The sequence below is a fragment of the Schistocerca nitens genome, chromosome 4 (assembly GCF_023898315.1).
Source record: "Schistocerca nitens isolate TAMUIC-IGC-003100 chromosome 4, iqSchNite1.1, whole genome shotgun sequence".
Taxonomy (NCBI): Eukaryota; Metazoa; Arthropoda; class Insecta; order Orthoptera; family Acrididae; genus Schistocerca; species Schistocerca nitens.
The window spans coordinates 194,855,910-194,869,256 of NC_064617.1; the positions used below are offsets into that span (position 1 = coordinate 194,855,910).

At 44.5% G+C, this 13,347-nt stretch overlaps 1 protein-coding gene across 1 annotated transcript in view; it reads right to left on the reverse strand.

The window, feature by feature from the left end:
- LOC126252801 (sodium-coupled monocarboxylate transporter 2-like) overlaps positions 1 to 13,347 on the reverse strand; it is a 205,278-nt gene that overhangs the window by 174,898 nt on the left and 17,033 nt on the right. The window lies entirely within an intron of this gene.

The following is a 13,347-nucleotide window of genomic DNA, read 5'->3' on the forward strand; positions in this document are numbered from 1 at the left end:
CCCCACCTACTACTTTTTAGTCTCGTTTCCTAACCTAATTTCTCAGCATCGCCTGATTTATTTCGACCATATTGCATTAGCGTTGTTTTAATTTTGTTGATCTTCTTCTTAGATCCTCCTTTCAATACAATGTCCAGTCCATGCAACTGCTCACTCAAGGTCTTTGCTGTATATGACAGAATTGCAATATCATCGCTAAACCTCAAAGTTTTTATTTCTTCTCCTTAAACTTCAATTCCTGCTCCAAATGTTTATTTGATTTCCTTTACTGCTTCCTCAATATACAGATTGAATAACACTGAGGATAGGCTAAATCCTGTCTCAGTCCCTTGTCAACCACAGCTTCACTGTCATATCCCTCGACTGTTATAACTGTTGTCTGGTTTCTGTACAAGCTGTAAACAGCCTTTTGCTCCCCGTATTTTACCCCTGCTGCCTTCAGAGTTTGAAAGAGAGTATTCCAGCCAACGTTGTGAAAAACCTTGTCTAAGTCTACAAATTTGCTGTGAACGTGTTTGCTTTTCCTCAGCCTATCTCCTAAGAGAAGTCGTAGGGTCAGTGTAGCCTCACATGTTCCTACATTCAAAGAGTGTATTCCAGTCAACTTTCTCAAAAGCTTTCTCTATATGTGCAAATGGAATAAGCGCAATTCTGCCTTTCCTTAACCTATCTTCTAAGAAAAGTCGTAGAGTCAGTACTGCATTGCACCCTACGTCTCTCTGAAATCCAAACTGATCGTCGCCGAGGTTGGCTTCTACCAGCTTTTCTGTTCTTCTGCAGAGAATTGGTGTTAGTAATTTGCAACCATGACTTATTAAAAAACTGATTTTTAATATTCATCCCAGCCAGCACCTTCTTTCTTTGTAATTGGAATTATTACAATCTTCTTCAAGTCTGAGAGTATTTCGTCTGTCTCATTCATGTTGCACACCAGGTGGAATAGTATTGTCATGGCTTTCTCTCCCAACAATAGTAGTAGTTCTGATGGGATGTCGTTTACTGGAGGGGCATTGTTTCAGCCTAGATCTTTCAATGCACAGTCAAAATCTTCAAGCAGTATCATAACTGCCGTTTCACATTCCCCTACGTCCACTTCCCTTTCTAATTTAATAGCTGCAAGTTCCTTGTACAGCACCTGTATATACTCCTTCCACTTTCAGTTTTCCCTTGTTTGTATTAATATTATATATTAAAGTCCATTCTGCCTTCTTCTGTCTGTTTGTAAAGGCTAATCTCGGGAACAACTGTACGCATTTCGATACCGTTTTCAGTAACATACAGTTATTCACTAGGAAGATTTGTGTATACAATTTATTACGGTTACGCCGGCCGTAAGAATCGGGTGGTTATAATTAAAGTACAGCTACTCACAGAGGTCCAGTGTGGCCTATATTTATCGCATGGCAACGAAACTTTGTAAATACGCTAATGCACCAAAACAGAATGGGTTACGCTGGAAAAAAATTACTTCCCGTTTTTGGCCACCATGAGCATATATGGCACTGTGAATGGGAGAAAGACCGTATATAATGTGAAAGTCCGTATATAATGTATCAGGACTGGGACGCGGGCAGAAAAGATCAAACAAGTGAGAAAGGCACAATACTGATTTTATTATTAACCGCCGCGTACACTATTTGTTCAATATGAACACCGGAGACGTCGCCGAGATACTGCATCCTTAAAACGACGTGCTCAACAGTTGCTAGTAGCAATTCCGGTGAGATCTGAGCTACGTGTTTCTGTACACTGACTTTCAGACCAGGTAGAGACCGAACGTGTCCCTGGTAAACGCGTTCTTTTAGATATCCCCAGAGCCAAACGTCATTTGGATTCTAATAAAGTGGTCTTGCAGGCCATGCATCTGGAAAACCTCTGGGGATAACGCGTTCGTGGAAGGTTGCATTGAGTAAATCTTTCACTGGGTGGGCGAAATGGGGTGTTGCCCCAAATTGCTTGAAAGCATTGGTTTCCACACAGTTGTGCTCTTCCAAAGCAGGAATCATATGCTATACAGGGAAGTCTTGACAACTTGGGGACATCATTGTACACCTGATATGTCCTCTGGGTGTATTCTCGTCAAAAAAGAACGGACCGTGAGTAAAGGTACTTGTCAATCCGCACTGCAGAGCCACATACACATACGGTGAGTGCACTGGCTCTAGGCGCACAGCCGGCCGCGGTGGCTGAGCAGTTCTAGGCGGTCTAGTCGGGAGCCACGCGGCTGCTACGGTCGCAGGTTCGAATCCTGCCTCGGGCATGGATGTATGTGATCCTTAGGTTAGGTAGGTTAAAGTAGTTCTACGTCTAGGGGACTGATGACCTCAGATGTTAAGTCCCATAGTGCTTAGAGCCATTTGAACCATCTTGGCGCACAACATGCAGTTTAACAGTACCCCAAATTCGGCAGTTCCGTGTATTCACTCCTTCCTGTACTGTAAAATGTGCCTCGTGACTCCATGGAATATTGCCCGGCCACATGTCATCAACTTCGATCCGTGCTAGAAACCGATGAGCACATTCAGAACGTTGTTGCGGATCATGAGGTTTCGGTTGCAGCGCCATCTGGATCTTGTGCCGGTACCAGTGTAAAACAGACTGCAAAACTTTCCGCACTGTTGACCATGAAATGGACAATTCTCGTGACACAGCACGAGCACTATCATACTCGAAGCACATGCTACATAGTTACAGCAACACCTACCTCATCGGTAACTTCCACCGGGACAGGATTCCTTCCTCTTCCAGGTGTCACATCAAACTCACACTTGTTTTCCGGTTTTATTATCATCTTCTCTAAACCATTTAAAGACATCGGGCCTCTCCTCAGACCTTCCAGTTGGCGATACTCTCTCAATGCAGCACTATAACTGCTGTCGTTCACATAAAGCAGTCTCACAAACAGTGCACGGTCTCTCTTCTTATAACCACATTGTTCACTCACGTTAAGGATTGTCAAATGACAGCGTGGATGTCATACCGCCATACAAAAAGTCTACAGCGTCAGAACTGCACCTGGTGGCCAAAACTGGAACGATTTATTTTTTCAGTGTAAATAGCTTTCGCATTAACGGATTATCGTATCTATCAAGTTGCGCTGCAATGCGATAATTACAGCCCGTACTGGATCTCCGTAAAGAGCTGCGCTGTAATTAAACCGCCCGGCCACGACGTTGGAATCGCAGATATACTTCAGACTTGGTACAGCTTTAGTACGCCATTAAAGCAACATAATGTGCAAGCAGTAAGGTGCACCACTCTGGCACTTCCGAGAAGATCGCAAGTGAAGTTTTACGCGTCTATACTGCGTAGGTTTCTGGACGTACAGCTCGTGGTGGTCGAGTGGTTAGCGTTCGAGCTACGTCGTCGGCACGGTAGCTGAGCGTTTTCGGTCAGAAGGCTAGCTGCCCTCTGTAATAAAACAACTGAATGGATGGATTAACGATGAACTTGAACAAGTGTCAAGGGACGTCAGCTCTGAACAAATACAATGAACAACAACGAACAAAATGAGATCAACACAAAAAAGAAAACTACTTAAGACGAAGGGATATGATGCGACAGTTCGACTCCCACTCAAACATAACTATTAATCTATACTTTTTTCATCACTGGCCTTATTATTTAATTTACATGACTTTTGAGAGGTAATATAATTTTAAAAAAATATAATTTTAAAAAATACGTATATCTGCATGGAGTTTTAGTGAATTTCATGTTATTTGAGTACTTACTATTTTTAATGAAATTTAATTATTAGAACAAACATATTTATAACTATCCACAAGTAAACGGAGAAACGCAAGAAACGCATAGAGTCTTCCTGAAAATGTATGCTTCTAGCGATACAAACCCCTTATAGCTTACATGGAACCTGGCAAGGTACCCGAAACTACTTTGCACCTCAACACTTGGAACTCCAGTCGGAGCCAGGACCCATTTGGCAGTTAACCTGCGTAGCGGTGAGACGTTGCTAACGCAGAAAGAACGAATAGTGTAGGTGCAATTTTTTTAATATCACAGGATTTGCTCTTGTACTATAACAATGAAGGTGACTCCCTGCTCATCGACCAGTGCAGATATAATGAATGTCATGGCGATTCCAAATGTCGCCTCGTCCACGACCCACTTGCAAAGCGCGACCGCTAACCACTTTTTTGTGTTGGTCTCATTTTGTTCGTTATTGGTCGTTGTATTTGTTCGGGGCGGGAGTCCCATGACATCCGTTCGAGGCCATCGTTGATACAGTCACTCAGTTTATGTTTTTATTATAATTACAGAGGGCAACTAACCGTCTGAGCGAACTCGCTGAGCTGCCGTGCCGGTTACTTGACCACAGTGAGTTCTTACGGCTGGCATCTTCGTACAGGTTCAAATGGCTCTGAGCACTATGGGACTTAACAGCTGTGGTCATCAGTCCCCTAGAACTTAGAACTACGTAAACCTAACTAACCTAAGGACATCACACACATCCATGCCCGAGGCAGGATTCGAACCTGCGACCGTAGCAGTCGCGCGGTTCCGGACTGCGCGCCTAGAACCGCGAGACCACCGCGGCCGGCATCTTCGTACAGATACATCAGTTACATAATAGATGCGTAAAACTTTCCTTACGATTTTCTCGGAATTGCCAGAGTAGCGCTTCTTACTACTTGCACATTATATTGTTTTAATGGCCTATTAAAGGTGTACAAAGTTTGAAGCAAGTCCGTAATCAACTTCGTGGCCTCCCTTTGTTAGTGCCACTCGTGCGAAGCCATAGAGGATCGCCAGTAGGGTATAGATTGGAAAGTAGCAGTAACAAGAAAAACATTTATGAAAAAGAGAAACTTATTAAAAGCGATTGTGAATTTAAATGTTAGGAAGTATTTTCCGATGGTATTTGTCTGTAGTGTAGCACTGTCTGGAAGTGAAACCTCAACAGTAAATGGTTCAGGCAAGTGGGGAATATAAGCTTTTGAAATGTGGTGCTGCAAAAGAAAACTGAAGATTTATATAGGTAGATAGGATTACTAGTGAGGAGGCATTGGCTCGAATTAGGGAGGAAGTAAATTTATGCAGCAACATGACTAAAATATTTTTGGCTCTGAGCACTGTGACTGAGGTCATCAGTCCCCTAGAATGAGAACAACTTAAACCTAACTAACCTAAGGACATTACATACATCGATGCCTGAGGCAGGATTCGAATCTGCGACCGTAGCGGTCGCGCGGTTGCAAACCGCAGTGCCTAGAACCGCTCGGCCACCCCGGCCGGCAAAATATTTTTGCAGATGGAGGGAAGTCTGTGTGTGGACGGAGGGGGCCGGGAGGGAGGGGGTAAAAACTGTAGAGGTAGACCAGGGATTGACTACAGCCGGCCGCGGTGGTCTCGCGGTTCTAGGCGCGCAGTCCGGAACCGTGCGACTGCTACGGTCGCAGGTTCGAATCCTGCCTCGGGCATGGATGTGTGTGATCTCCTTAGGTTAGTTAGGTTTAACTAGTTCTAATTTCTAGGGTACTTATGACCACAGCAGTTGAGTCCCGTAGTGCTCAGAGCCATTTTTGATTGACTACAGTAAGAAGGTTCAGATGCTGAACCCAAGTTACAGTAGCTACGCGGAGATGAAGAAGCTTGCACAGGATACATACCGAGGAGTTCATTGCGACCTAGTATTCGAAAATCGAAGAACAGTGGAATAACAAACCGGCAATGTTTTTAATGTTAGTTTTGAAAGTGACAGTATAGCTCCGAGTTAGTGACGTCATTGAATGTGATGGCAAGAAATGAAGCTCGGTTGCAGGTCATCTTGTGAGTCAGATGACTACCGGTGCTTACAAGGTACATAAAGCACTCCGCCTTCAGGCCACAAGTGGCCCATCGGGACCATACGACCGCCGTGTCATCCTCAGGTGCGGATAGGAGGAGCGTGTGGTCAGCACACCGCTCTCCCGGTCGTTATGATGGTTTTCTTTGACCGGAGCTGCTACTGTTCGGTCGAGTAGCTCCTCAATTGGCATCACGAGGCTGAGTGCAGCCCGAAAAATGGCAACAGCGCAAGGCGGCTGGATGGTCACCCATCCAAGCGCCAGCCACGCCAGACAGTGCTTAACTTCGGTGATCTCACGGGAACCGGTGTATCCACTGCGCAAGGCCGTGGCCCCACAAGGTACATACATCTCACCTTATTTTGAATTTCAAATTGCGAAAATGCGAAAGTCTAAAATATACGGCAGCATTTGTGGCGGTAATGCAGTGACATTCATGGTAATGGTGTTGTCTTCTGTGTACCAAAACTACATTAAAAAAAAAATGCTGAAGTAATTAAGTGGTAACACCACTGTAGAATTTTCAAAAAAATATTTTTATTAGCTTAAAAGATGCTTTGAACCTTCTGAAATATGAGGCAAAAAGTGTAATCCCTGAAAAAGAAAAAAATTCTATGGAAAACCGAGCTGCTCTTCTAGCACCTCGGATGACCCGAAACGGCCTACTTGCCCCAACTCGATACCCCCTTTAGTTAGAAGCATATCACAACAACAGTACGTTAGCTTAGCGTCAGAAATTTCTTTCGCTTCGAACTTGATTGTTGTGTGTAGTACTGACTTTTGATAGTTTGTTTGTGATCTTATAGTATAATTTTTTTACCTTCAAGGAAGAATCAGTGGTAAGAATGTGTACACTGGCAGAAAAGGTATGTCACAAAGCGCATAAAGAATATATGTATGAGGCTGAGAGCAGTTCGGAAGGAGTCAGTGCCTCTGCTAAGAAATTGAAAGACAGTGACCAGGATTTTGATGTGAATCACGAATTGAGCTATAGGATTATAAATTTTCTTGCCACTTTCTCTCTTATTTCTCAATACGTGCCCTACAGACATCACGTTGCAAGAACGAAGACATCGAGGCTTAGGCTTCACAATAATTAACGCTTGTCCCCTACGTACTTCACTAGTTACACTCATGTTGATTACATAGATTTATCTTCCTTTTTTTTTTTGCAGATTCAAACTGGCACCAGTTAGAGTGCGTGTCGCAGATCTCCTCAAGTTTCAGCATACCTCGAGAGAATTGCTGCAGTGTCGCCACTGTGTAAAATTTTCCGACAAAAATTTTTATAATGTACTTAGATACATGCTCGATCACTACTCCAAATATTAATTATCTGTCACCTTTCCTTCCTTGTCAAGAAAACGCTTCTTTTAGGCCACTTCGTTGATGATACCCCTTAAAGTGAAACACGTGTCTAGTGAGTGGATAGTGTACGCGTGAATCTGACTACTTAACGAGCAGTCGCGTGGTTTGCTTATGCGGGTTGCCTTGGCACGCCGCGGTCCCCGGCGGCACAACAGAATCCGACTGCGCCGTCACAACTAGACACCCTCCACAGTTCAGTACCCTCTCGTTAGCGGCCTCAGAAACCGGTAAACAAGCATTGCAGACTCAACACTATGGACTCCAGGTCTTGCAGGACTCCCCGTAAGAAAATGGATGGCTACCAATTAGAAGATTCACTACTCTTTAGAATAAGTGGAAAACACAATTCAGGACATCATAACGTATGTTTCAAACAGAGTCGCAAACGAAAAAATACCGAAATAAACCCTAGAATAGACCAAAGACAAATCTGATGTATGCAGACTTCAACAGGCGCGAATCGATGGAAAATTTATGGAATCCACCTTGAAACTTGTAAACTACCTTCACAATTGTGAATTCAGATCTAGATAGCTTACCTCAAGAACTCGCCTATCTAAAGACAATATTCAGCAAAAATGGGTATTCCATCCGGCAGATTAACAGGGCACTAACAGTTAAAACTAAGAAGCAGGAAGTGAATAAAGAGGAGAACATCCCGGAACAATCTTTAGCTTTTCTTCCTTTCGTTGGCAACACTTCGTTTAAAATAGCAAGAATCCTCCGAAAATTTCAGGTAAAAGTGGTTTTCCACCCACCATCGAAGATTGCGGACCTTGTGGGATCAGTTAAGGACAATCTGTTACTACGAAAGGCCGGAATTTACAAGATACCGTGCCAATGTGGTATGGCTTACATAGGTCAAACCACACGCACCGTGAAAGAACGCTGCACTGAACATCAACGTTACACCCGCCTTTTGCAGCCAAGCAAGTCCACTGAACATTGTATTTCTACTGGACATTCAATGGATTATGAGAAAACAATGATTTTGTCCGCAGCAACGTCTTTCTGGGACTCCATTATTAAAGAATCCGTAGAAATACGACTGGCGGAAAATCTGTTAAACCGTGACAGCGGCTACCAGCTGGACAGTGCATGGAATCCCATCATCTCCACGATTTGCTCAAATCGAAGACGACAGAGAGCGTCGACGGCCGTGGCAAACAGCAACGCAGAGGGCGACTGAGTTTCGCTATTGCACCAGCGAGGGCGCTGCCGGCTGGCAGTGTGGTTCAACTATCAAGTTTTCGACGCATGCGCAGAATACTTACAGTACGCTATATATTACGGAACGGAGGACGTTTTCGCCCGCCCCTCCTATGTTACCATCCATAATGCCAATTCCCACACCTTCTACCCCTCTGCAGGTGTGCCCCAGGGCTCTGTCCTCTCCCCTCTCCTCTACCTCCTGTACAAAGCAGATATGCCCCAACCCCCCCTCCAGTACACCTCTTGCAATATGCTGATGACACCGCATTCCTCGCCCTCGCTCCTACCCTCCAACGGTCCCAACGCCTTCTCCAGAATCACCTTGACCTTTTTGCTGCATGGTGTAACCAGTGGCTCCTGAAACTCAACCCTTCCAATACCCAGGCGATCATCGTAGGTCGTACGACTCGCTCCTTCCGGCTCCTGGATTTCTCCCTTACTGTCTGTGGCTGTCCTGTCCGCCTCACCCCCACCCTTACCTACCTTGGCCTCACCATTGACCGTCACCTCACCTGGATCCCTCATCTCCGCTCCATCCAATCCAAAGCCCACAACCGCCTCCGACTCCTCAAACTCCTCTCCGGCCGGACATGGGGGTTGCACCCCTCTACCATCCTCCACACCTACAAATCCTTAATCCGTCCCATCCTCTGTTATGCCAGTCCTGCCTGGATATCTGCCCCCCCCCCCCAAATTCTACAAGTCCCTCCAGATCCTTGAGCGTCATGCACTCCGCCTTGCCTTCTGTATACGCCTCCCATCCCCCACGCGGATCCTCTATGATCTCATTCCTTTCCCCCATCTGCTCCTATTCCTCGAACATATCCGCATCCTCTACACCTCCCGCCATCTTGAACCCCCTCACCCCCTGGTTGCTCCTCCACTCTCCGATCCCCACCCCCTGCCATGTCTTCACCGTTGTGTCCCCCCTACCCTCCATCTCTACACCCTACATCCCCTTTCCCAAGGTGGCTTCCATCAACTCCCCCTCCCAGATGATGCCCTCTCTCCCTCCACTTATCCCTCCTATCAACTCTGATCCTCACTCCCCCCTCCTTTCCTCTGTCCGTTTACGGGCTCCCTCTCCCCCCCTTCCATCCTCTTCCTTCCCCACCTCCCCTCTCTTTGCCCCCTTCTCTCCCCCGAGTCCTTTTACATTTCCCTCCTCTGCCTCCTCTCATTCCCTCTCGCGTCTGCCCTTCTCCCCCTTTATTAGTCCTCTCCCTCCTTGGTCCCGCCCCCTTTTCGTTTTTTCCTCTCCTCCCTCCTTGTTTTTCCCCCTACTCCAGGTCCCCCACCCCCCCATCTGCCTTGGATCGGGAGTGCCATCTTTGTGCCGCCTTTTTCGTGCAGTGTTTTACAGTGTGTTTTTCCAGTGTGTGTTCCGTGTTGTGTCTTTTGGGAAGTGTAGCGAACAGCCATCATACTGTCGCTGGGTGTGCTTTTTTTTTTATCTCTTGCAAACAGAAACCAGACTGTCGCCATGTTGTTTAATTGTGTGTCTACTATGTTACTTGTCTGATTCCTGTGTATTTTATCAACATTGCCAACCCCTTTTGCTTTCTGTTTTAACTTTCCGCATTTTTACGCCATTTTACACTTTAAATCACCATTTTATCGCCTGTTTTTCCTTGTTTCTTTCTTCTTCCTTTTTTAAACAAAAGTCTGTAGGCTGTAGAGCAGCGTAGTAAGCTGCTGCCAGCCCGCCCTCTTCGGGGGGAATTGAAAATCAATAAAGAAAAAAAAAAAAAAAAAGAAACGTTTTCGCCAGTCTGCGACGGCTCACCTGAAGATGACTGGCAGGTGCCCAGTTGAAATATCGTGCGAAGTATTGAACGACGACCGGCTGCAAACCCGAAATTTTTTTCTACCTTCACAATTGAATAAAAAAGTCATTGCCAGCACTTGAAACCAAAATAAAATTGCTTGAAGATTAAAGTGATAGGTTCAAAGACGTAAAAGAAAAACTTTTGTGTAAGTTGCAAGACAAGCTGTGCTTACATGCATCAGTTGCTGCCTCAGCTCGGAACAATTTTACCAACACTGTTTCGAGCAAAATTACAAAATGCAAATAACATAAACACTATCTTCATATTTTCAACAGACAACAAGGATGCCAAGGTTGTGAGCGAAAGTTACCAAATCATTTAACCCTATGATGCACACAATCTCAAAATTAATCCCATTAGATCGGCACAGAAAACAATAATCTTAGAAACCGAAAACAAAACAGGCTACGAAAATATTGTCGATAAAGTTAAAACGATCGCGCATATTAAATGCGAACTGCCAAAAAAAAGTGGCTCTGCTGGCAACATATGACATACCAAAAGAAACAAACGATGAAGAAATATTGGGAAACCTCTACGAATTGAATGCAAAAAGACAAAGTAGTAAATATGTTTACTGGGAAGAGATAAAACTCTGCTTAAAAATAAGGCGTCTTCTGACAAACAGACTTCATCACGCTACTGAAGTTACTCCACGACTACTGGCAATTAATATTAAACACTACACTTCAGATCCGAGATGATTTAAGTACCATTTTCTTAACCACACAATAAAACATTGTAATTCTTAACACCAGATTGTGTCAGTTGTACTCAGTCACTGCCACAGACGAATGAATGCAACAACGAAGGAGTTGAATGCAAACGGTTCCGTTACCATAAGAGAAAGTGCAACGAAAGCAACAAAGAATGTGCTAATTAATGTTTTTGCGACCATAATTTGCTAGGATAGACTATGAAGAGTAAATACATTTACGTCAACGTGGATCTCAGTGCAATCTCTTCAACTAAAACCAAATTATACTTCACACCACGCACAACCAAAACGAACTGGCAACGCACTATAACATGGCGCAGTCCCAAGGAATAATATCGATGAATGAGTGGAAAGTGTCGAACATCCTTCCTCTCCAACCTGTCTTTTTAGTAAAATCATTGACAATATAATAAGTCTGACAGAATACATCGGCAACCCAGTAAGGCAAGGAGATATGCCAATGGAACCAGCCGCTGAAATCATGGCATAAATATTTCAGAGTTCGATGCTGCAAACCCAAATGCCAGTTAGAACTGAAGAAATGGGAGATGAAATATTGAATAGTGACCATCAAACAGTCGCCAATATGTATCAGGCCATACAAAATATCACGGAGAAAACTGATATAAACACAGATCCGGAAGCACGCCTACCACATCGACAAAAAGCAACAGGAAACACAGATAACACGTCCATCGGAGTAAAAATTCATGATACTTGCAAGAGTGACAAATATATTACACAAGTGAAGTTCGAATCAGGAGGAATAACTTACGGTAGCAGGGTATAGGCCATATGCTCAATAGAGCAGACTTAACAAGCAGACAATCCAGCGACTAGCACAGTGGATGTGTATCATAACTAAATGAACAAGGACGAAGTGAGGTTGTCAGATAAACAAAACAACGTGACAAAACGAACAATTGCAGACATTAGACAGCATGTAGATAGAGTAGATCCGATCCAGATTTCTAAACACATCGGCTTAAACGCGATACTTAATAAACTAGAGGATGAAAAAATTATACACACTGCCCTCCGATACATAACAAGAACAGAGCATGAAACGGGGAAAACAATCACCTTCCCCACAACCGAGGCAGCAGATAGATTAATCCTGGAGGCAAATAACCTGACCACAGATTTTGAAGAATTATATGACCTGCAACGTCAATTCTACACAAAAAGATAAGAACCTCTGGATTCACACAACGTGTGTGCAGACCTCGTACGAGGCCGTGGACAAAATGAATTCGAGCTCCGGCTCACCACGTGCTGCCTTCAGACACACTTCCAATAACGGCCTTAAAAATTCCACAGATTAATGCAATGACAACTGCCTTCGTAGCTGGACATAAAATAACGCAGAAGAAAAGGGAGCTGATCTGTTGAGTATTCAGGAGCTATAGCTGAAAACTGGGACACACATTTCCCACCTCATGTCAGCTACGTGTGTGAATCATCAAATGCAAAGGCAGTTATTGTATAAACAGAAGTAAAACGATGAACAAAAACTCAGAAATGTGTAACGAACATTCGGTTTCTGTTGCATTTCAACACCAAAACAGTGAATGGATTCTCACATGTGTGTGTGTGTGTGTGTGTGTGTGTGTGTGTGTGTGTGTGTGTGTGTGCACGTTACACGGGTGGACAGTCCATTCAGTATTGATCAGATCGCAATATAATTACTCACAATCAACGATAAAAATAATACCGATAAAAGCCTAATAACGGCAGAAAGTTTTGTGCACACACACACACTATTTTGGCGTCGAAATGAAACAGAAACCGGATGTTCGTTACACATTTCTGAGGGATTGATTCCTGGCTGGAAATGGAAAAGTTCCTAAGAACTTGCGCACGGAAATGAACTCCTGCCACTCTAGATGGTGCTGGCGAATGAAAATTCCTCTGCTCAGGTGCCGAGTGTTCCTTGTGTGTTGGATGTTGTGACGGACGCAGCTTACTGTAAGCACCAGCATGTCGGGAACAAACCGGTATAGTGTTTGTGTACGGCCAGGCAGCACGGCTATACACTCACAGACCCCTACCACATCACACAACATTTCAAGCGCTTTTTGGGCGTTTGTGTGATCATGGGTCCTTTCAGACAGAAGAACATGCAGGCCGGTGCGAACTGTGCGTACATCAGATTTGGAGGACTGGATTCTGCAGGATATTGAGACGAATCCTAGTACAGGCTCCAGGCAAGAGGCCCGCCAACAATGTGTAAGCCAAAGTACGATTACGTGTATCCTGCGTGAAAGCCTGTACAATCCCTGTCACGTACAATCCCATGGAGGCCACTTTTAACATCTATTGTGACGTGGAGGCGATGCAGCTGTCTAGTGTGTTCCGGGACGATTTGTTGTCGTTGCACGCACATCTTCCATTTCCGGACACATGCTCATAT